This window comes from Narcine bancroftii, chromosome 1 (genome assembly GCF_036971445.1).
Source record: "Narcine bancroftii isolate sNarBan1 chromosome 1, sNarBan1.hap1, whole genome shotgun sequence".
Lineage (NCBI taxonomy): Eukaryota > Metazoa > Chordata > Chondrichthyes > Torpediniformes > Narcinidae > Narcine > Narcine bancroftii.
Genome location: NC_091469.1, coordinates 221,829,925 through 221,852,524, shown reverse-complemented (window position 1 = coordinate 221,852,524; position 22,600 = coordinate 221,829,925). Strand labels below are relative to the sequence as shown.

The window sequence follows — 22,600 nt, the reverse complement described above, 5'->3', positions numbered from 1 at the left end:
CAGATTGTGCTTGAGAAATTTTCCACCAATCTTAAGTTGATTGAAGACTTGATATTAAGCTATGGTTGCTACCAATACAAATGATGTCAAAACAAGTTCAAAATATAAATCAGGGACTTACTATGTTTTTATGACATTAGGAATCAAATTATTATGCATAGAGAATCAAAAAGTGCTTAAAACAGTGAAACATGCTTATTTAACAAAAAAAGTTTGAAATTATTGTAATTGTTCCACCATCCCTATTTTATATCTTCATTTTGAAAGCTAATATCTGAAAAGGAAAGTTCAATTGAATTCATGAAATACTTAAGTCCTGGAAATAAAATACAAGGTTGCAAGGCTAAATCACTGAGGATTTTCAAATGTCAGTTAATAAAGGCTCAAACTTTAAGTTTTGTGTATTATGCAAGAACCTAGAAATTTACACCATATTACAGGCTCTTCAACTGACATTATTGTGCCAACCTATGAATACCTACTCCACAACAATCTTGTTAAATTTCAATATTTTTAATTTTTTTTATTTAAAAAAAATTTAGACTCAGTTAAAAGCCCTTTCATCCCACGAGCCCATTCTGTCCATTTACACCCAATTAACCAACAACCCAGTACATTTTGAATGGTGGGAGGAAACTGGACCCCCTGGAAAAATCCCATGCAGAAGCAGGGAGAATGTACAAACTCCTGACAGACAGCACAGGATTCAAACCCCAGCCCTGATTGCTGGAGCTGTAAGAGCTTTGTGGCATGATTACCATAGCAGTTAGTGCAGTGCTGATACAGGGTCCAAATCCCACACTGTCTGCCAGGAGTTTGATAATTCTCCCCGTGTCTGCGCGGGTTTTCCCCCAAAACGTTTTGGTCACTCTACTTTTCTTATAAAGTAGTTTACCAATCAATGTCATTACACTGATTTCATATGTTGACTGCCACACTATGTCTTTGAAAGTTTTTAGCTTAGTTTATGCTATTGCTTGGAAAGAAGAATCCACCAGACATTACCTTTGATTCTAGTTATGCACAAACTCCTATAAGATCATACATGTAGAGGGAAACGAGGAACTGATCAGTGTGATGTATCCCAATATTCTCTGCTGAAGAAAGTGATGAATATGTTGCTATCAGAAAATAGGTTAAACACATAATACCTCAAGATATTGCACGTCTCAACTTTGCACAAAACTTCTGGAGAAACTCAACAGGTAATCCAGCATCCATAGCAAGTAAAAAGCAGTCAACATTTTGGACCTGAACATTTCTTCTGGAGAGCAAAAAAATCAGACAGGCATCTGAATAAATTGATGGGAGGAAGGGGAAGCAGAAGGAACACAGGCTAACAGGTAAGTGGAAATCGTAAAAACACAATGCTGGAGAAATTTCTACTGAAATCTGTGGTGGAAAGTGTGCTGACCAACTACATCACGGTTTGTTATGGGGACACCAATGCCCCGAGCTTAAAGCCCTCAAAAAGGTAGTGGACACAGCCCAGAACATCACAGGCAAAACCCTCCCCACTATTGAGAACATTTACAGGGAATACTGCAGTCGGAGAGCAGCAGCAATCATCAAAGACCTACAGCACATGTTCTGTTCTCATTCCTGCCATCAGGAAAGAGGTATAGGTGCCACAAGACTCGCACCTTCAGGTTCATGAACAGCTGCTACCCTCCACCATCAGACTCTTCACAACAAACTCAATCAGAGACTAAGGATTCTTGTGCACTTTATTGGTTTTCTGTTTTATTCTCTCTGCAGTAAGTTTGTTTACATTTGTACTGCCAATTAGTGGTAATTCTGCAGTGCCTGCAGGATAAAGAATCTCAGGGTTGTATGTGATGTATGTACTCTGACAATAAATCTGAAACTCAGCAGATCAAACAGCAAAGATAAAAAATACATAACCAATGTTGCGGGCTTGAGCCCTTCATCAAGTTATAGAAAAATGTTGGCAGGCATCCAAAAAAAAAGGCTGAAGGGTGGTCACAAAGCCAGGAAGTAATAGATGGAGAAGGGAGGGAGGTCACAGCAGCAAGTGAGGGGAGGAGGGTATGTGATAATAGATAAGTGGTGGTAGGTAGATGCAAGTTGGAGGGTAGAAGAAAAGGAAATTGCAAAGTAATGGAGAAGGCAGAAGGCTAGGACAGATAGTTGTTTGATCGGAGAAGGAGGGGAAGGGGTGGGGAGCTGGAGGAAGGGAGACAGAGAGATGATGGTAAGAGACAGCAGGGAACTTGGAGGTGGATATTGATGCTGCCTGATTGGAGACTGCCGAGAAGGAATTTAAGGTGTTCCTCCAATTTGTGGGTGGCCTCAACTTGGTAGTACGTGAAGGCATGGAAACACATGTCAGTATGGCAATGGGGTTGGCTGCTGGGAGCTCCATGCTGTTGCAGCAGATAGAAGAAGGTGCTGTCCAAGTCTGCATGCAGTCTCCTCAATTTATTACCTCTTATTTGTTAGCCTGTGTTCCTCCCTCTCACTCCCCTCCCCCTCACTCCCCTCCCCCCACCCCACTTTGCTATTCAGGCATCTGCCTGATTTTTGGCACTTCTGAAGGAGGGCTTAGGCTCAAAATGTTGACTGTCTTTTATTTTCCATGGGTGCTGCATTTGTCCAGCTTAACATCTGCAGATTTACTTGTTTACCTATCTCTGGACTTTACATTAGTTTGGTCTGTTTTAATTCTATATGGATGTTGATGATGGCAAAATGGTAGACTTCACAACTTTATCCTGTAATGAATGTTAAAATTCTACACAGGAAGCAATGCATGAGCTTAAACCTAACTTTGTACCAACTGGGCATGCTAGTTTCTGAGATGTTAACTTTAATTAACTGTTTAATTTTATGTCATGTTAATTTTGCTTCAGGCTTGGTATTTTTTTCAAACAAAGATTTATAAATATGACCCAATGAATATTTTGTACAGAAATGTTAATGACTGAATAGAATACATATATTTTCCAAAAAGCAATTCCCAAAGTTATTTTTCTTGAATGATAGTTTCTCATTTCTGTATATACTTTTTGGTTATCAAATAATGAAGAAGGTCACAATAAAAAGAAAGTTTTCTTTTAGCTTTTGTTTATAGATAAGGTTCTCACCCTAGGAAAATCAGCCTTGGGTTAAACTCTATAATGAAGCAATGTTGATCCATATATTACTCCTGGAACATATTTGCACAGAAATTTTCTTTATTTTTCCTAATGCATCAAATGATTAAGCTTTTAAAACCTTTCACCCATCGTGTTAAAACAAATACCTGCATGTAGTGGTCATGGTGGACAAAATAACCCTTTAAATTTGTGGAAAAAAAGGCAATTTCAAGTGATTACTGTAAATCAATATTTGTACAGCGTAATTTTGTAAGTATTTCTTTCTAATGTTAGAGCAAGAATAATTTCCTGTGTTGATTCACAGTGGAATGGTGCAATAACCTAGGCTTTAATTCAGCGACAAGATCTCCATCCTCAACCGATGGTCAGAACACTTCCAATCTCTTTTCAGTGCCAACCGCTCAGTCCAAGATTCCGCCCTGCTCCAGCTCCCTCAACAGCCCCTAAGGCTAGAGCTGGATGAGGTCCTCACCCTGGATGAGACATATAAGGCAATCGAACAACTGAAAAGTGACAAAGCAGCAGGTATGGATGGAATCCCCCCAGAGGTCTGGAAGGCTGGCGGCAAAACTCTGCATGCCAAACTGCATGAGTTTTTCAAGCTTTGTTGGGACCAAGGAAAACTGCCTCAGGACCTTCCTGATGCCACCATCATCACCCTGTACAAAAACAAAGGCGAGAAATCAGACTGCTCAAACTACAGGGGAATCACGCTGCTCTCCATTGCAGGCAAAATCTTCGCTAGGATTCTACTAAATAGAATAATACCTAGTGTCGCCGAGAATATTCTCCCAGAATCACAGTGCGGCTTTCGCGCAAACAGAGGAACTACTGACATGGTCTTTGCCCTCAGACAGCTCCAAGAAAAGTGCAGAGAACAAAACAAAGGACTCTACATCACCTTTGTTGACCTCACCAAAGCCTTCGACACCGTGAGCAGGAAAGGGCTTTGGCAAATACTAGAGCGCATCGGATGTCCCCCAAAGTTCCTCAACATGATTATCCAACTGCACGAAAACCAACAAGGTCGGGTCAGATACAGCAATGAGCTCTCTGAACCCTTCTCCATTAACAATGGCGTGAAGCAAGGCTGTGTTCTCGCACCAACCCTCTTTTCAATCTTCTTCAGCATGATGCTGAACAAAGCCATGAAAGACCCCAACAATGAAGACGCTGTTTACATCCGGTACCGCACGGATGGCAGTCTCTTCAATCTGAGGCGCCTGCAAGCTCACACCAAGACACAAGAGAAACTTGTCCGTGAACTACTCTTTGCAGACGATGCCGCTTTAGTTGCCCATTCAGAGCCAGCTCTTCAGCGCTTGACGTCCTGCTTTGCGGAAACTGCCAGAATGTTTGGCCTGGAAGTCAGCCTGAAGAAAACTGAGGTCCTCCATCAGCCAGCTCCCCACCATGACTGCCAGCCCCCCCACATCTCCATCGGGCACACAAAACTCAAAACGGTCAACCAGTTTACCTATCTCGGCTGCACCATTTCATCAGATGCAAGGATCGACAATGAGATAGACAACAGACTCGCCAAGGCAAATAGCGCCTTTGGAAGACTACACAAAAGAGTCTGGAAAAACAACCAACTGAAAAACCTCACAAAGATAAGCGTATACAGAGCCATTGTCATACCCACACTCCTGTTCGGCTCCGAATCATGGGTCCTCTACCGGCATCACCTACGGCTCCTAGAACGCTTCCACCAGCGTTGTCTCCGCTCCATCCTCAACATTCATTGGAGCGCCTTCATCCCTAACATCGAAGTACTCGCGATGGCAGAGGCCAACAGCATTGAGTCCACGCTGCTGAAGATCCAGCTGCGCTGGGTGGGTCACGTCTCCAGAATGGAGGACCATCGCCTTCCCAAGATCGTGTTATATGGCGAGCTCTCCACTGGCCACCGTGACAGAGGTGCACCAAAGAAGAGGTACAAGGACTGCCTAAAGAAATCTCTTGGTGCCTGCCACATTGACCACCGCCAGTGGGCTGATTTCACCTCAAACCGTGCATCTTGGTGCCTCACAGTTCGGCGGGTAGCAACCTTCTTTGAAGAAGACCGCAGAGCCCACCTCACTGACAAAAGGCAAAGGAGGAAAAACCCAACACCCAACCCCAACCAACCAATTTTTCCCTGCAGCCGCTGCAACCGTGTCTGCCTGTCCCGCATCGGACTTGTCAGCCACAAACGAGCCTGCAGCTGACGTGGACTTTTACCCCCTCCATAAATCTTCGTCCGCGAAGCCAAGCCAAAGAAAGAAAGAAGAATTCTAAATTCATGATCTAAAGTAATTTTCTATCAAAGGGAAAAAAAGCTGCAACTAGTTGACCAAATAATTGCATATTTAAAGGTGGTCATCAAAATACTCTTGCAAAGTATTATTTTGAGAACTTTACACCATTTGATTCATGCAATCACAAATACCGGTACTTTAAATTAATCTTCTATATTTCCTTATCGCTGAAAATCGTAGCATTACACTTATGAAGGGCGTAGAGTCACAAAGCAGCCATTTACATTTGTATAATATATTTAGATGTAGATATTATACTTGCTAAAGGAGAGAAAATAATGGTAGCAGCAACAGGGCTGTTACAAAATAATCCAGAAGTTTGAAAATATCTTTTGAGGGCCGACACTGCTTTAGCATATATTGCTGAAATTAACTATATAAAAAGAAATTATTTTACAAAAGCAATATCCTTTCTTTTGGAAAACTGATGATTTAACTGCAATAATATTCAGTCCTTTTCCCTTCTAATGATTTTATTTTTTTCTTAATTTAGCTAATCTTTTCTGCGGGTTGCTATCTAAGGCTTGTTTCCTCATTTATTTTCCACCACTGCTGTGACCTACCAATTGTGAATGGACACTAAAGTTGCAGCAATACCGTCTTATTTGTACAGCAATGTAACTTAAAGATTCTGTCTGTAGGAATTTCACCATGAGAAAGCATGGACCACCTGCAAATAAAGTAATCATGCATATTGAAAAAAGTTCATTTGATTAATACAGTTCTTTATATGTATTAATATGCTCTTAACTACTCTAAACATGTTCATACTTTTTTTTTTCTGTATTGCTGCTTTGATGGCCTTCTGTAGCAGCCTAACCTCTTAACCCTGTGTAATCTCTATAGTTGTTTTGCACATCACAGACCATTGGTTTATGTGATGGTAGGGAATCACTTGTCATAGAAATCCAGTCTTAAAATTTCAACACTCAACTAAACATCTTATGCATAAACAATAAGTGGGTGGCACAGTTGCCGTAGTGGTTATCGCAACGCCTTTATAGTGCCAGCGATCGGGACCGGGGTTTGAATCCCGCACTGTCTGTAAGGAGTTGGTATGTTCTCCCCATGTCTGCTTGGGTTTTCCCCGGGGGCTCTAGTTCCTCCCACCACTCAAAAATGTATCGGGGTATAGGTTAATTGGGTTTAAATTGGACAGCACACACTCGTTGGGCCAAAATGTCCTGTTACTGTGCTGTATGTATAATCTTTTTAATTAATTTTTTTGAAAAGTAATTTACTTATTTTCTATTAGTTAACTAAAGAAGTACAAAAATACATTGATCCAAAAAAATAGTGTTCTCGTGCTCAACTAAACTGGCTAATAAAATAATTTAAAGAAAAGATTAATGTGTCCAAAACCTATCATTCAAATTTGATACATATCTTCATATTTATCGTTTAGTACTGAACAGCTAGCAAAATATTTTTAACAATTACAACATAGAACAGTGCAGCACCGACACAAGTCCTTCAGCCCACATCTGTGCTGCATATGATGTCCATGTCAAATTAAAACTCTGCTGCTTGCACTTGACAAATACGCCTCCATCCCCTTCATATTCATATGTCTATCTAGAAGCCTCTTAAACATTACCACTACCACTACTCCCTGCTGCAACCCATTGCAGGAATCTAACACACCCTGTGTAAAATATTTGCTGCTCACGCGTCCCTTAAACTTCCTTCTCCTCATCTTAAACACATGTCCTCCAGTATGTGACAATTTTACCCTGATTGTCCACCCTATTGATGTCTCGCGTGATTTTATGAACCTCTTTTGTAATAATTTGGCTCCTTTATTTCAGTTCATTTGTTTTTGCTTGAAATGACAGCTAACAACTATCTTAATTATATTTTTAGCTTAACATTGTTGGGAAGTGGAATACCACTTCAACCTCATCTTTTGTGATTACCTATCATGCAATATCTAATGCTCAGAGTACCATCTGAGACAAGACCTCTGAAGTTCAAAACACACTTTTCCTCTTAATCTTCTGCTCAGGTCAACCAAAAAAAAATTAAAATATGAGGGCAGGTCAGAAGAAGAAATTTATATCACAATTTACCACAATGTCATTATGACATCCTTCTGCAACAAATCTGGCTCTCTTTTAACTTATGTCAATTATTGCAAAAACGTAATTTAATCTGACAGTGACAGCATGTTGAAAGAGCTTACGGAGATGTCAAGAAGGCGACCTTTTTGCTCCCGTTCAGCCAAAAGCCATTTTTAACAAGGAATCTAAGAACCATTGCAAGTTCTATTGTACTTTGTTAATTAGTTATTGATTAGAAATAATGCACTACCAAATTTTCTGAGATTAGCTTGACGCCAGAAGGTTGTACACTGACAGCCTATTTCAGATAATCTTTATAATATGTATGCCTCTTTAATGAGATGTTCTGCTTAAACTTTTTGTACTGCTATTTTTAAATTGGTACTGTTACACCTTCCAGTTTAAAATACTTACAAGGTGAACTTCATTTTGCTTTGTTATTGGCCAAAGCACAGGGGGCCAAGAGAGAAAACAATCTCTGTGGGTATCTCAACATTACCCACCCTTGAATGATACCTTAGGTGATCATGGTTCTTGTTCTAGTTATAACTCTGACCTACTTCAGCATGCACAATTGACCTGCATCAGCCAAGAGCTCAAACGCTTTGTGATAACCCTTTCATTCCCAGAATTATCCTTGTGAACCTCTTCTGAACCCTCTCCAATATCAGCACATTCTTTCTTAAATGAAAAGCCCAAAACTGATCACAATACTCTGTGAGGTCTCAGTAGCGCCTTTACAAAGTCTTGTGTCTTCTGTTCCTCGAGATATGAATGTCAGCATCGTATTTGCCTTCTTCATGACCAACTCAACCTGCAGGGTAACCTTTAAGGTATCCTGCATGAGGACTCCCAAGCCCCTTTGACTTGCGATTTTTGAATTTTCTTTCCATCAAATGATAGTTTGCCCTTTTAACCCCTCGACCAAAGTGCATGACAGTGCATTTTCTCACATTGCATTGCATTTCTCTTCCCATTCTCCAAATCTGTCTAAATCCTTCTGTAACCTCCTTGTTTCCTCAACATTACCTGCTCTGGTACCTTCCTTAGTACCATCTGCAAACTTGGCCACAAAGACATTCATTCCATGATCTACATCATTAATGTACAACGTAAAAAGAAGCAGCCCCACACTGACCCCTGTGGAAAACTACTGGCAACTGGCAACCGACCAGAATATGATCCCTGTATTCCTACACTCTGCTTCCTGCCAATCAGCCAATGCTCTAACCATGCTTGTATCTTTCCTGTAATATCATGGGTCCTTGTTAAGTGCAGCAACTTGTCAAAGGCCTTCTGAATGGTCAAGTGCAATAAAACCCTTAGTATCCAGAAATTTTTTTTTTATTTAATTTTTTATTTTTCACACCATAAATCACAATAGCCATGATATCCACTTTTTCTTTTTCACACATTTACAGTGACTTTTTCTCCCCCCCCCCCCCTCCTCCCAAGCCACCCCCCCACCCCCCCCCCCCTCTCATCCATTTTAGGTTCAAGCAATCAGCATCCTCAATCAACCAGCAACAAAATATAAATTGAGAAAAATAAAATAAATGAGAATAAAATAATAGGTAAAATGCACAACTCTAAAATTGTAAAAGTAAATGTTCTCTGAAGTAACTTGGGTGAAGTTTGGAGCAAATAATTCAGCAGGCCAGAGGGCCTTGGTCAATCTTTGCTTGTAGCAGCTGCTTGAATTAAATTGTGTGAAACAGTAAGGCCATCACCAGGATGAAGAGCTGGGTGATGCCACTCCTTAACTCTGCTTAGTAATAATCGCCCCAGTCAGAGGCTTTATCTGTACCAGGATGCAGAGTTGTGCAGAAAAGTGGCTGATGGGAGTTCATTCAGGATAAGTGTGAGGTGATTCATTTGGAATGACAAATTTGAAGGCTGAGTGCAGTGTTAATGGTCGGTTTCTGAAGAGTGTGGATGAACAGAGGGACCTTCTTGTAGTCCAAATCCATACATCCCTCAAGGTCACCACACAGGTTGATAAAATAGTTAAGAAGGCCTATGGGATATTGGGCTTCATTAATAAGGTGCCTGCCACATTGACCATCGCCAGTGGGCTGATATCGCCTCAAACCGTGCATCTTGGCGCCTCACAGTTTGGCGGGCAGCAACCTCCATTGAAGAAGACCGCAGAGCCCACCTCACTGTCAAAAGACAAAGGAGGAAAAACCCAACACCCAACCCCAACCAACCAATTTTCCCTTGCAACCGCTGCAACCGTGTCTGCCTGTCCCGCATTGGATTTGTCAGCCACAAACGAGCCTGCAGCTGACGTGGACATTACCCCTCCATAAATCTTCATCCGCGAAGCCAAGCCAAAGAATAAGGGAATTGCATTTAAGAGAAGAGAGGTCATGTTACAACTCTACATATCTCTGGTGAGACCACACTTAGAGTATTGTTCTCTGTTCTGATCAACTCATTACAGGAAGGATGTGGAAGATATGGAAAGGATGCAGAAGAGGTTAATCAGGATGTTACCTGGATTGGAAAATAAGTCTATGAGGCATGGTTAGCAGAGTTGGGACTTTTTTCTTTGGAGCGTAGAAGGATGAGAGGAGACTTAATAGAGATTATGAGAGGCATAGATAGGGTGGACAGCCCATGCCTGTTTCCCAGGGCATGAATAGCAAACACCAGAGAACATGTATGCAGAGAGTTGTAGGTGCTTGGAATGCCTTGCCAGGGATGGTGGTGGAGGTTGAAACATTAGAGGCATTTAAGAGACTCTGCAGGCACATGGATGGAAGAAAAATAGAGGGTTAGAGTGGAGGGAGGGTTTAGTTTTTAAGCAATAAATGGGTCGGCACAGCATCAAGTACTAAAGGACCTGTACTGTAGCCTGTGTTATTTTTTTTTGAAAATTTTATTTATCATTGTATCAATATAAAAAAAATCAATAATATAACATTAATCGTTTAGTCATGCATAAGGAGACGACAAAAAGGACTTTAAATTTTTTCTCCCCAACCCGCCTCCCTCCCAAAAGAAAAAAAAAGAAAAGGAAAGAACACCTATTGCTACATATATAATATTGTCGGCATATACATATTCACTGATTGTTACTATAGTCTCTAATTGAGAGGGGTGGATAAGGTGGATGGAAATTTATTCATAAAATCCATCCATGGTTTCCAAATATTATAAAAAATTTCCAACTCTATTCCTTAAACTATGTCATTTTTTCTAAAGGTATACAATTTTGCATTTCACTATACCATCTACTTAATGAGACTACGGTTTCAGTTTTCCATGTTATTCCTATACATTTCTTCACAGTCGTTTATGCTATACCGGTAGAGGTGATGCCGGTATCCTCTACCGGCATCACCTACGGCTCCTAGAACGCTTCCATCAGCGCTGTCTCCGCTCCATCCTCAACATTCATTGGAATGACTTCATCACCAACATCAAAGTACTCGAGCTGGCAGAGTCCGCAAGCATGAAATCAATGCTGCTGAAGACCCAACTGCGATGGGTGGGTCACGTCTCCAGAATGGAGGACCATCGCCTTCCCAAGATCGTGTTCTCTGGCGAGCTCTCCACTGGCCACCGAGACAGAGGTGCACCAAAGAAGAGGTACAAGGACTGCTTAAAGAAATCTCTTGGTGCCTGCCACATTGACCACCGCCAGTGGGCTGATATCGCCTCCAACCGTGCATCTTGGAACCTCACAGTTCGGCGGGCAGCAACCTCCTTTGAAGAAGACCGCAGAGCCCACCTCACTGACAAAAGACAAAGGAGGAAAAACCCAGCACCCAACCCCAACCAACCAAATTTTCCTTGCAACCGCTGCAACCGTGCCTGCCTGTCCCTCATCGGACTTGTCAGTCACCAACGAGCCTGCAGCAGACGTGGACATACCCATCCATAAATCTTCGTCCGGGAAGCCAAGCCAAAGAAAGATGCTATACTTAAAAATTTCTCTTGACATTTATCCAATTTCAACTTTACACCCTTTTCATATATATTCCCAAATAAAAATATTCTTGGATCCTTTTATACCTTTATCTTCATAATTTGTCCTAGTAAAACACTCAAATCGTTCCAAAACTTTTCCACTTTTTCACAAGACCATACTGTATATTAAAAAAAGTCCCTATTTCTTTTGTACATCGAAATCACTTATTGGAATAATTAGAATTAAGTCTATTTCATTCTTGTGGAGAATAATATAATTAATGGAGAAAATTATATTGGACCATTTGGTATCTGACATTAACTGTATTCATAACACTTTCTTGACACAATTTTGACCACATTTCCTCTTGAATTTGTATGTTTAAATATTTCTCTTATCGAGAAGATGACATTAATAGGATGGGTGAATTGTATTAAAATGAATATTTTTCCGAGAATGCAATATTTATTTCAATCATTACCCATCCATGTACCTGAATCATTTTTTCGAAGTTTAAATAAAATGAATCGAAAATTTAGTTGGAAAGGTAAGATGTCAAGAGTTAGTCTAGAAAAATTAACATGGAAATTTAATCAGGGTGGACTAAGATTACCAAATTTTAAGAATTACTTTAAAACAGCTCGATTGAGATTCTCGTCCTCCTGTTATCAATGGGGTGAGAGAAAAAAAACAGATTGGGTTCAGATTCAAATCAATAACATTGGAAAATCTATCCAGAACAAATTTTCTATAAATGGAATAGTGAGTTGTTTAAAGGGACTAAGGAGACATTAGTTTTAAATCATATATTTAAAATATGGAATAGAATTCATACAGAGAGAGGACTTAAATCTTTCAACTACCAAATATGTTAAAACAAAATCAACTTCTTCCTTTTACATTGAATAATTCTTTATTTGATAATTGGTTTAGTAAAGGTTTACAGAGGATAAAAGATTGTTTCTTAGGATCATTCTTTTTTAACTTTTGAACAATTAAAAGATAAATATAATATACAAAATTATACCATCTTTGCATAATATCATTTAAAATTGTATTTAAAAAGAGAAATTTGGAACAGATTTGAGGCTTCCAAAACAAAGTCAATTTGAAGATATAATAACAGATACATTTAGGGTCAAGAAATTTATTACTAATATATATATCTTCTTCTTTGGCTTGGCTTCGCGGATGAAGATTTATGGAGGGGTATGTCCATGTCTGCTGCAGGCTCGTTGGTGACTGACAAGTCTGATGCGGGACAGGCAGGCATGGTTGCAGCGGTTGCAAGGGAAAATTGGTTGGTTGGGGTTGGGTGTTGGGTTTTTTCTCCTTTGTCTTTTGTCAGTGAGGTGGGCTCTGCAGTGTTCTTCAAAGGAGGTTGCTGCCCGCCGAATTGTGAGGCGCCAAGATGCACGGTTGGAGGCGAGATCAGCCCACTGGCAGAGGTCAATGTGGCAGGCACCAAGAGATTTCTTTAAACAGTCCTTGTACTTCTTCTTTGGTGCACATCTGTCTCAGTGGCCAGTGGAGAGCTTGCCATAGAACACGATCTTGAGAAGGCGATGGTCCTCCATTCTGGAGACGTGACCCACCCAGCGCAGTTGGGTCTTCAGCAGCGTGGATTCGATGCTTGCGGACTCTGCCAGCTTGACTACTTCAATGTTGGTGATGAAGTCACTCCAATGAATGTTGAGGATGGGGCGGAGACAGTGCTGATGGAAGCGTTCTAGGAGCCGTAGGTGATGCCTATAGAGGACCTATGATTCGGAGCCAAACAGGAGCGTGGGTATGACAACGGCTCTGTACACACTGATCTTTATGTATGTACATATGTTTATACTAATATGTATATACTGATATGTATATAAAATTACAAGAAACTACAAAGAAATAAAAGATTTATATAATTTAGTCTTCTAAGTTATTGCTCATCTTTCAGACAGCTCCATAGAAGGGGCAGGGGGTGGGGGGAGAGCTGCAGCGATTGTTTTCAAAGTGACAGAACATAAAGTAAAATGCTATAAGGTTTATGTATTTATGCAAGTGGAATTTGTTCACTGTGGGTACACTGGAATATTTTTGTCTTTTTTAACTGTTTACAGGTCCTCCTGAACTTACAATGGGGTTGCGTTCTGGCAAACTTATTGTAAATTGAAAAAATCCTAAGTCAAAAGAGAATGTCGCACCTAACGTTTTTTAATAATTTTGAATACTTTTATTCAACACTGAGAAAACCATTAACATACACAGCTGAAAGCACACTGGACATGAAGAATGTTTGAAGCTTTGAACTAAAAGTAATTGCTGGATGGTGTTGATGGTGAGATACGCAAAAGAGTTGGGTACTGCATATCACAAGTGCAGGAACAGATTGCAATTCGAAATTGAAAGTACAGATTCAAACCATTGTAACTTTGAAAAATCGTAATTCAGACCATCGTAAGGAGCACTTGTATTCTTAATGAAGATGTGTTAGTTAGGCAACGTAATTGCAAGTCTCGAGAAATCCGAAAATGCACAACCAGCATCTCCCAATCCCCATAGGTGCTAGATACTGGGGTTTTACTGCATTATTGAATAAATGATATCACAGAACCCATATCCCTCAAGAAATTGCATCAAACACCTGGATCACAGGCATCTGAAACAATGTTAATGCTTATTATACTATCGGGATCTTTATATATTCCTTTTTGTACACAGGCACTGTCTCTGAGAATTTTCATGGGTGGTATTTTCAGTTAAATGTGTTGTTCCACAAGTTTATGTTTGGCCTCACCCTGGTAATGGACAAGACTGAGGATAGACATGTCTGTGTGAAAATGGTGAAGGGAATTGAACTGATTGACCACTGGGAGTTGGAGCTTAGACCCATAGGGAGAGTGTAGGTGTTTGGAGAAGTGGTCACCCAATTTGTGGTTGGTTTCACCAACATTGGAGGAAGGCACACAAAATGCACCAAATGCAATAGTTGAGATTGGGCAATGTGGATGGAATGCTCTGCTTCACCTGGACAGTCTGTTTGTGAAGGGGGGAGATGTAGGACAAGTTTTGCACTTCCTGTCAACATGGTGGGAAATTCTGAAGGAAGTGGAAGGGTGGATGAGAAGAAAGAGGACATTTTAAATGTCCTGGAGTCAAAGGCCTCATCCTGGAACAGATGTGGCAGAGGTGGAGGAATTGGAAGAATGGGATCATGTTGTTACAAGATTGAGTGAGAAGAGGTACAGTAGCTGTGAGAGTCAGTAATGGAAGTCCATGGATAAGTTATCTCCGTAGAGATAGACAGATAGTCCAGGAAGGGGAGAAAGGTGTCAGAAAAAATCCAGGTAAATTTAAGAACAGGTTGGAATTTGGCAATGAAGTTAGGTCCTGCACAAGTACAAAAGGTGGCACCAATCCAATTATCAATGTAGTGGAAGAAGAGAGGGGGAGTGAGTGAGATTGGAACAGGGATTGCTCCACATTTTGGACAAAAATGCAGACATAACTAGGGTCCAACTCAGCAAGTCAGACAGCATCCACAGGAAGTAGAAAGTAATCACTTCCAGGCATGTCCTTCAAGGGGAATGAGGAAAAACAGGCAGACACCTGAATAATAAGGTGGGAAGAGGGGAGGAAAGGAGAGTGGGGAGGAAGGGAAAGGGTGAGGAGCAGAAGCTGATAGGTCTCGTTTACCTCCATATAGTTGGGGCCCATGCTTGTACCCATGGGTACACCCTGAATCTAGGAAATCAGAGAAGATAAAAAAACTTGTTAAATGTTTAGAATCAGAATGGCATGAACTTTCTCATATGGCAGGACTGATGTATGAAGAAAGATGGGACAGACTAGCATTCTTGTCATTGGAAGTTAGATGAATGAGTGGGGATTTTATTGAGACATACAAAATTCTGAAGGGACTAGACAGTTTAGATGCCTAAAGAATACTCCTGATCCTGTGGAGGTCCAGAACTATGGGGCCACAGTCTAAGAATAACAGGTAAGCCCTTTAGGACTGTGGAACTCACAACCACAGAAAGTTATTGAGGTCAGTTCATTTGATAGATAAATTCAAGAGGGTGTTACATGTAGTATTACTGGCTAAAGGGATCAAGATGTATGGAGAGAAAACAGGAATAGGGTACTGAAGAAGTAGGATCAGCCATAATCATATTGAATGTGAAGTAGGCTCAAAGGGTTGAATGACCTTCTCTTACACCTATTTTCTATGCTTTTAGGACAAGTTCTGTGCATGTAGGTGAGAAGGGGCTGGATGAGGGAGGACATTATGGCATTGATGTATATGCATCTATGTTTGATGAGGCAGGAGCAAGCAGTAGAAGATCATTAGGCCTGGGATTGAAAAAAATAGGACTTGTTGCAGATGAAATTTATTTTCTGTTGAGGTTTTTGTTCAAGTTTTTAGCACATTCATTTTACATTAAAACAAAAGACAATGTGTTGAAAATGCACAGCAAATCATTCAGCTGAAACGTTTCTCAATTTAAAGTGCTGCTGAATTCTTGAGTGTTACCTCTATTTTGCATTTTATTCAATTAAAAATGGCTCTATTTTGCTCCTTTTTATTCAAAATGTGGTCTTCGTTCTGTGTATCCATAGTAAAAGTCTAAAATTCGGACTGCCCAAGAATCTGGACTTCTCAAAAACTCTCAGCTTTTGTGTGCGTGGATGCGTGTGCGCATAAATGTGTACGGGCATTACATAAGCGCCACAGATGAGCTGCCCGAGAATCGGGAAAATTCAAAAATCTGGACCGACCCAATTCTTGAGCAGTCTGAATTTTAGAACATTTTTTGTCGCGTGTGAGTGTATGTGAAGATGCTACACGCAGATGGCATCAAAGAATGTTAACTTTTCACTGGATTTATTTTGTAATTCAGCCTGTCTTCACGATTTTTGTTGGGGAATTGGAGAAGTTGACAGTGAAATATCTCCAATATCTTCAATTCTCAAAGATGCTGGCATTTCAAATTTACCTACTTTTAACCTGCTCAGTGGAACCAGCCTTAAGGATCAATCTTGTATGGTTGATTTTTACACAGAAAATGCAAGAAATAGCTGTGCATTTTCTGTCAAGCCATTGGGAATAAATTGCCAGAAAACTAACCCTACAGCGATCAAGAGCAATAATGCTTCTGTGACTCAGTAAGGCAAGTTTCAGCCTCTTTTGCCATAGAACACAAGAATGAAGTTCTTTGAGAATAATGAAATGGATGGCTACATTATCCTATTACTTTTTGATGACCTCTTTGCCAGAATGTGTGAGAAATCAGCTGGCAGAGTTGAGATGAAGTCTCTGATATTTTCCGGGCTTCATTTCTGGAGTTTATAATTCACAGCAGTCCTCATTGCCCCAGAGTGTTATGTTTCAGGCTTCCATTTTTTACATGATTGATAAATACAGAAATTATACATTAAGTTGTTATTTGAGAAAAAAACCTCAGAAGTTATTTTTGAGAAGGGAACTGAATTCTTTGATATCAGTTAAGCAAATCTGAGGTAATATTGTAGAAAGCATCTAATAAAGATTCAATAAGTATTGCCAGAAAGTGAAAGATACAGGTTTTGCTAAGAGTAAATAAAGAAACACTTTTTACCGGTTAAGGACTGGGCAGTATGGTTAATATAGTGGTTAGTGCAATGCTATTACAGAGCTAGTGACCTGGGTTCGAGTCCAACACTGTCTAAAGAGCTTGTGTTATCTCCCAGTGACCAATGTGGGTTTTGTCCAGGTGCTCCTGTTTCCTCCCTCCTTCCAAACGTAGGTTGGTAGGTTAATTGGGCTTTGGGGGTTTCATGGGTCTGAAGAGCCTTCTACTGTATTGTTAAAATTTAAAATAAATGAAAACAAAATACTAAGGATATGGAATTCTGCAGTTAAAAACAGAAGGTTCTGGAATGTATAGCATCTACTGAATTTGCTTCCATTCAAAATTCCTCCAAACAGAATGCAAAAGCATGACCTAAAATAAATTTAAGTTGCAGGAAAAAGGAGAAGCAGAGAAAAGTAAATGATAAAGTCTGTGATAAAATGGAATATAGGAGAGATTAAATGTCAAATGAGATGAAGTTGCAAGGCAGAGGCAGTGGTATTGGATCAGTTAGATGTACAAAGTATTCTTGCAATGAGTAGTTAATTAAAGTGAACTTTGAATTTTGACATTAAATCTTTAGATAAGAACACAATCTTCAGATTGATTATTTAGTTAACCATTCTAAATCTTGTGGAGGCTAAATACTAGCCTGCCAACCTAAAAATGGTCTTATCATGTTTTCAACAGGATGTGAACTTCGCAACCAGAGGTGAGAACAGCCTAGACTAACATCTTAGTGCATACAAGGCTGCACCTCACCCCATCTTGGTTACTCGGATCACACATATATGTCCTGCTAACCCCAGCATACAGATCGCTGGCAAAGCAAATCAGTTCATTTTGCAGGAAAATCAGGGCACGGTGTTGTCCACAACAGCTTTCAGACCGGACTAGAGCTGTTTCAGGTAGGTGGGCACCTATAATGGTCATGTAAATATAGAGGAGTGCACAAGCTCAGTGACTGGCTACATCAGCAAGTGCATTGAGGATGTCACCAAGATCAAATGCTTCACAACCAGAACTAACCAGAAACCATGTTGGATGCAAAGGTCCAGCCCCTTCTCAGAGTGTGTGTTGCTGCCTTCAGGATTAGATGTAGGATGGCACTACGATCAGCCAGGGCTGACCACTCCCATGCAATCTGGAAGGCAAAGTTTGGGTATGCACAGAATATCCACAGACAGCTGTGCAACACCAGTGACATGAGGTGCATGTGGCAAGGGATCAAGATTATAACGGATCACAAGTCAACCTTGTGAGTTAAGGATGACTATGCCTCCCTTCTGGACAGACCGACACCTTCAATGCACAGTTTGATGAGAAGAACAGGATGTCGCCAAAGAAGGCTCTGAGTCCATCCCCCACATCCCCCCCCCCCCCACCACCCCAATGATCGGGCCCCCTGCATAGCTGCAGATGAAGTAAGGAGAATCTATCCAGGGAGAACCCACATAAGGCTGCAACACTAGACAACATATCTGATAGGGTACTGAGGACAGCGCAGACCAATTGACAGAGATATTCATGGACATCTTCAACACCTCACTGCAGTAGTCCAACATTCCCACAGGGTTCAGGACAGCCATCATCATCCCGGTACCCAAGAGGCAACAATAACAGGCTTCAATGACTGCTGCTCTGTGATATTTACAACTACTATTACGAAATGCTTCAAATGCTTGGTGATGGAGTGCATCAAAGCACACCTCCCAGAGACATTGGACCCATTTCAATTTGCCTTGTCACTTCACTCTGTCATGGGCCACCTGGAGAACAACATCTCCTATGCCAGACTGATTGACCAGGGAGTGCTGGGGAAGCTGTCCTTGGTGGGACTCAATACCCCTCTCTGTAATTATATCCTGGACTTCCTAATGGAAAGACCACAGTCTGTTCGGTCAGTATCAGAATGTTAAGCACCATCGCGCTGGGCACTGCCGCACCTCAAAGCTGTGTCCTCAGCTGCTCCCGTTCACGCTACTGAATCAGGACTGCATTGCTAGATCCAGCTCCAACAGTGTTATCAACAGTTGTTGGACTCATCAGCTACAATGATGAGTCACACTACGGAGAAGAGGTGGAAAAATCTTGTGAAAAGGTGCGAGAATAACAACTTGAGTCTCAATGTGGAGAAGATGCAGGAGGACCAGGAACTATTACCCTCCACTACACATCAATAACTCTAGAAGAGAGAGTGGAGAGCACCGAGTTCCTTGGAGTTCACTTAACTAGTGACCTATCGTGGACACTTAACATCTCCTCATTTGTCAGGAAGGCACAACAGTGACTGCACTTCCTGAGAAGACTGAAGTGGATAAGGCTACCAGCCACCATTATGCCAACTTTCGATAGGAGCTCTATCAAAAGGGTCCTGGCTGGCTGCATGACAGAGTGGTACAGTTGCTGCAGAGAAATGTATTGGCCAATCCACAGGGCCATAAGAGTGGCAAAGAGGATTACTGGAGTATCCCTCCTTCCCCCCCCCCCCCCCCCACCCCGCTTGCCCCATCGACGTGATTTACCGGGATCATTGTCTGAAGAGGGCAAGCCAGTCATTGAGGACGCCTTCCACCTTGCACACACTATCTTCAGCTCCTCCTCTTGGGGAAGAGATACAGGAGTATCAGAGCCAGCATCACCAAGCCTGGGAGCAGCTTTTTCCCACAGACAGTGAGAATGCTGAATGACCAAAGGTACTGCTCACACTCTGAGACATTCATTTGTACAAAATAATATTTATTTGTTTGTATAGATAAAATACTTGTCTTGCATATGTATTGTTTGTCTGTATGTGTGTTATGTCTGGTTGTGTGCATGCAGGTTTTGAGAACGCTGTTTCGTTGGGTTGTAAAATCAGATATCAATAAATGATTTGATTAACTCTGATCTTTTGTCAAATTTGGGCATATTTAAGATGCAAATGAAAGGAAAAATATGAGCAGAGTGATCTTGCAAAGTGTCCTAAATTTTGGAGAGAACCCATTTAATTAGAAAATAACAAATACAATGCCCCAATTCAAGAAAGAAGAGATAAAAAACCAGGAAAGACAAAGATCTGTTACTGGTAAAATGCTAGAATTCATTATCAAAGAAGAAGGCACAGTGTATAATTGTATAACTAAGCAGAGTCAACATTGTCTCAATAAATGGAAATCATGTTTGAGATATTTCTTAGAATTTGTAGACAAATTATTAATATGGTGCATAAAGCAGAGCCAGTCAATGTAGTGTATTTAGTATTTCCAAAATGATTTGAGACCTGTTATTGCCAGAAAGGATTCGTGCACAAAGTAAAATTTCAAGGCTTTATTTTGTAAAATTTCCCTAACCCGTCCTACCCACTTCAGTTTCCTACCCTAGATTCACAAGCATTACCGAGCAAGCAAGCAAGCACATTGTTTCTACTTGCCCTTACCTCATTGCACGTATCCCCTATGTCTTGACTCTATCCAGTCCTCCTTGTTCTGGTCCCTTCAAATCCACATCTGTAACAACCCACTTTTTTTAATCATTTCTCAGCCTCCACTATCTCATCTTTACCACTAATGTACATTGCTTGTACATATTCATTCCCTATCAGGAGGGCCTCTGTTTTTTTCTTAAATTTCGATCCGATTAGTTTACCTCCATTAACACTTTTTTCTGCTTGACAGAACTTCTCACTCTGGACAACTTCTTTTTCGATTCCTCCTATTTTCTCCAAATGCACAGTGTAGCTATGTGCACATACATGGGTCGTAGCTATGCCTATCTTTTCACCAGCTCAGTGGAAGACTGCCTGTTCCAATTATACTCCAGTGTCACTTGACTTTTTCTCTGCTACATTAATGTCTGTTTTGATGCTGTCCATTGTACTTTTGCAGGTCTAAGTAATTTCATCAACTTCTCTGCCTTCAAATTCACATGGAATATTTCTGACACTTCTTTCCCCTTTCTGAACCACTTTTTGTCAATCTTTGGAGACAAAAAATCAATTAGTATTTGTTGCAAACTCACTGATTTCCACAGCTACCTGTACTGTAGCTCCTCCCACCCTGTCTGCAAAAGTTAAAATGTATTTTACGCAAACAAATTCTGTTTTGTGGCTTTCAAGGAATTGTTTACATTTTCTTTTGAGTATTTCCTAGCAACATCTTTGAGCCAAAATCTTGTGGCTTGTTAGAGATTACGCATGATAGTTTCCTTTGTTCTCTGAAATGGTTAGGAATTAGAATGTCCAACATTTTTTATTGACCACCTAACAATGTTTAACAACTTATAACAATGTATAGCAACTGATAATAATGTTAACAATGTTTAATAAATTCTGGAAAACTCAACTCGACTTTAGTACAGATTTTTTTGAAAAAGTCACAGAAAACAACAACATTCTAATATCCTGCAAATGATTATAAAGGAAACTTAACTAACATGTGTAATCTCTAACAAGCCATAAGACCTTGGCTCAAAGATATTGCTAGGAGACACTCAAATTGGATAACTTCAATTGAGTAACATCCAGCAAAATGATCACAGTGTTACATGCTCCCATTTTTCACTTCACTTTATTGTGTGGGACTGCCATTTTAAGAGAACAGATTTAACAAAAGTCTGCAGGCTTTGGAAAGTGACTGTGGACTGGGAGAAGACATTTTCCTAAATTGGATACACTTGCAGAATGATAAGAGAAGCCGTGGAAATTACAGTTGAAGAGGCCATATGACCAGCATATTGAAGAAGCAGTGCACAGCTTTGTTCGGGGACAATTTTAAGGAGACAGCACAGGAACAAACAGCTCTCTGAAGAAGAAATATTGTGCTGGACTGGCCTAATACGTGGATATAGACAATCTCTGATTTCCTCCTGTTTGTAATAGAAGAATGATAATACCACTTTGTGACCAAAAGAGTAAAGGTCACTTTTGTTCAACTGACCCACAAAAAGGGTTCTACTTGCAGAAGAAATACTGCGCATGGATGGTGACTAGACTGAGAGTCTCTTAAATTCAGCTGACTCCCTACATCAAAGAAGAGGGAAGTTTTGGTTGGCACTTATCCAAAATGGACATTTAATTGGAAGCACTCAACAATGGTTTCATGAGTTAATCAACATTCTGTCACCCCGGCCTCCTTCACCCACTTCATGAACTGCTAATTTTATCTAAAGCCTGTGTGTCTCATCCATCTAAAGCCTGTGTGTAACATCATTTTCAAGTCTATATCTCAACTCTGAATTTCTGAAACAGAACTTTGAACTGCCTTTTGAGAATTTGGCCTTGAGCTGTCGTGGCTTGGGGTATTCCACATACACATACTGGTCTATCGTGCATAGTTGTGGGTTAAATGAGAATAGTGTAGATAGGTTTAGTTAAGTTTAGATAAGTGTAAATAAACTAAATGAGATGATATATCATTGCTAATTAAAAATGTTTAAAAAAATATTTTAAATATAACACCCTCTGGGCTCATTTCTATTACTGCTGTCTGATGTGTAACACACATCTTGACACTTTGAAGAACTGATTAATGTTGAAGTGGAGATAATCTGCTTTTGCCAGAGAAAGAGATTTGCAGGTGAAATTTGCAGATGAAAGGTGAGGTTGATCAGAAATTGGCCTTAGAAC

General features: G+C 40.5%; 1 protein-coding gene across 10 annotated transcripts in view; it reads left to right on the top strand.

Moving 5' to 3' along the window:
- arb2a (ARB2 cotranscriptional regulator A) overlaps window positions 1-22,600 on the top strand; it is a 502,663-nt gene that overhangs the window by 255,748 nt on the left and 224,315 nt on the right. The window lies entirely within an intron of this gene.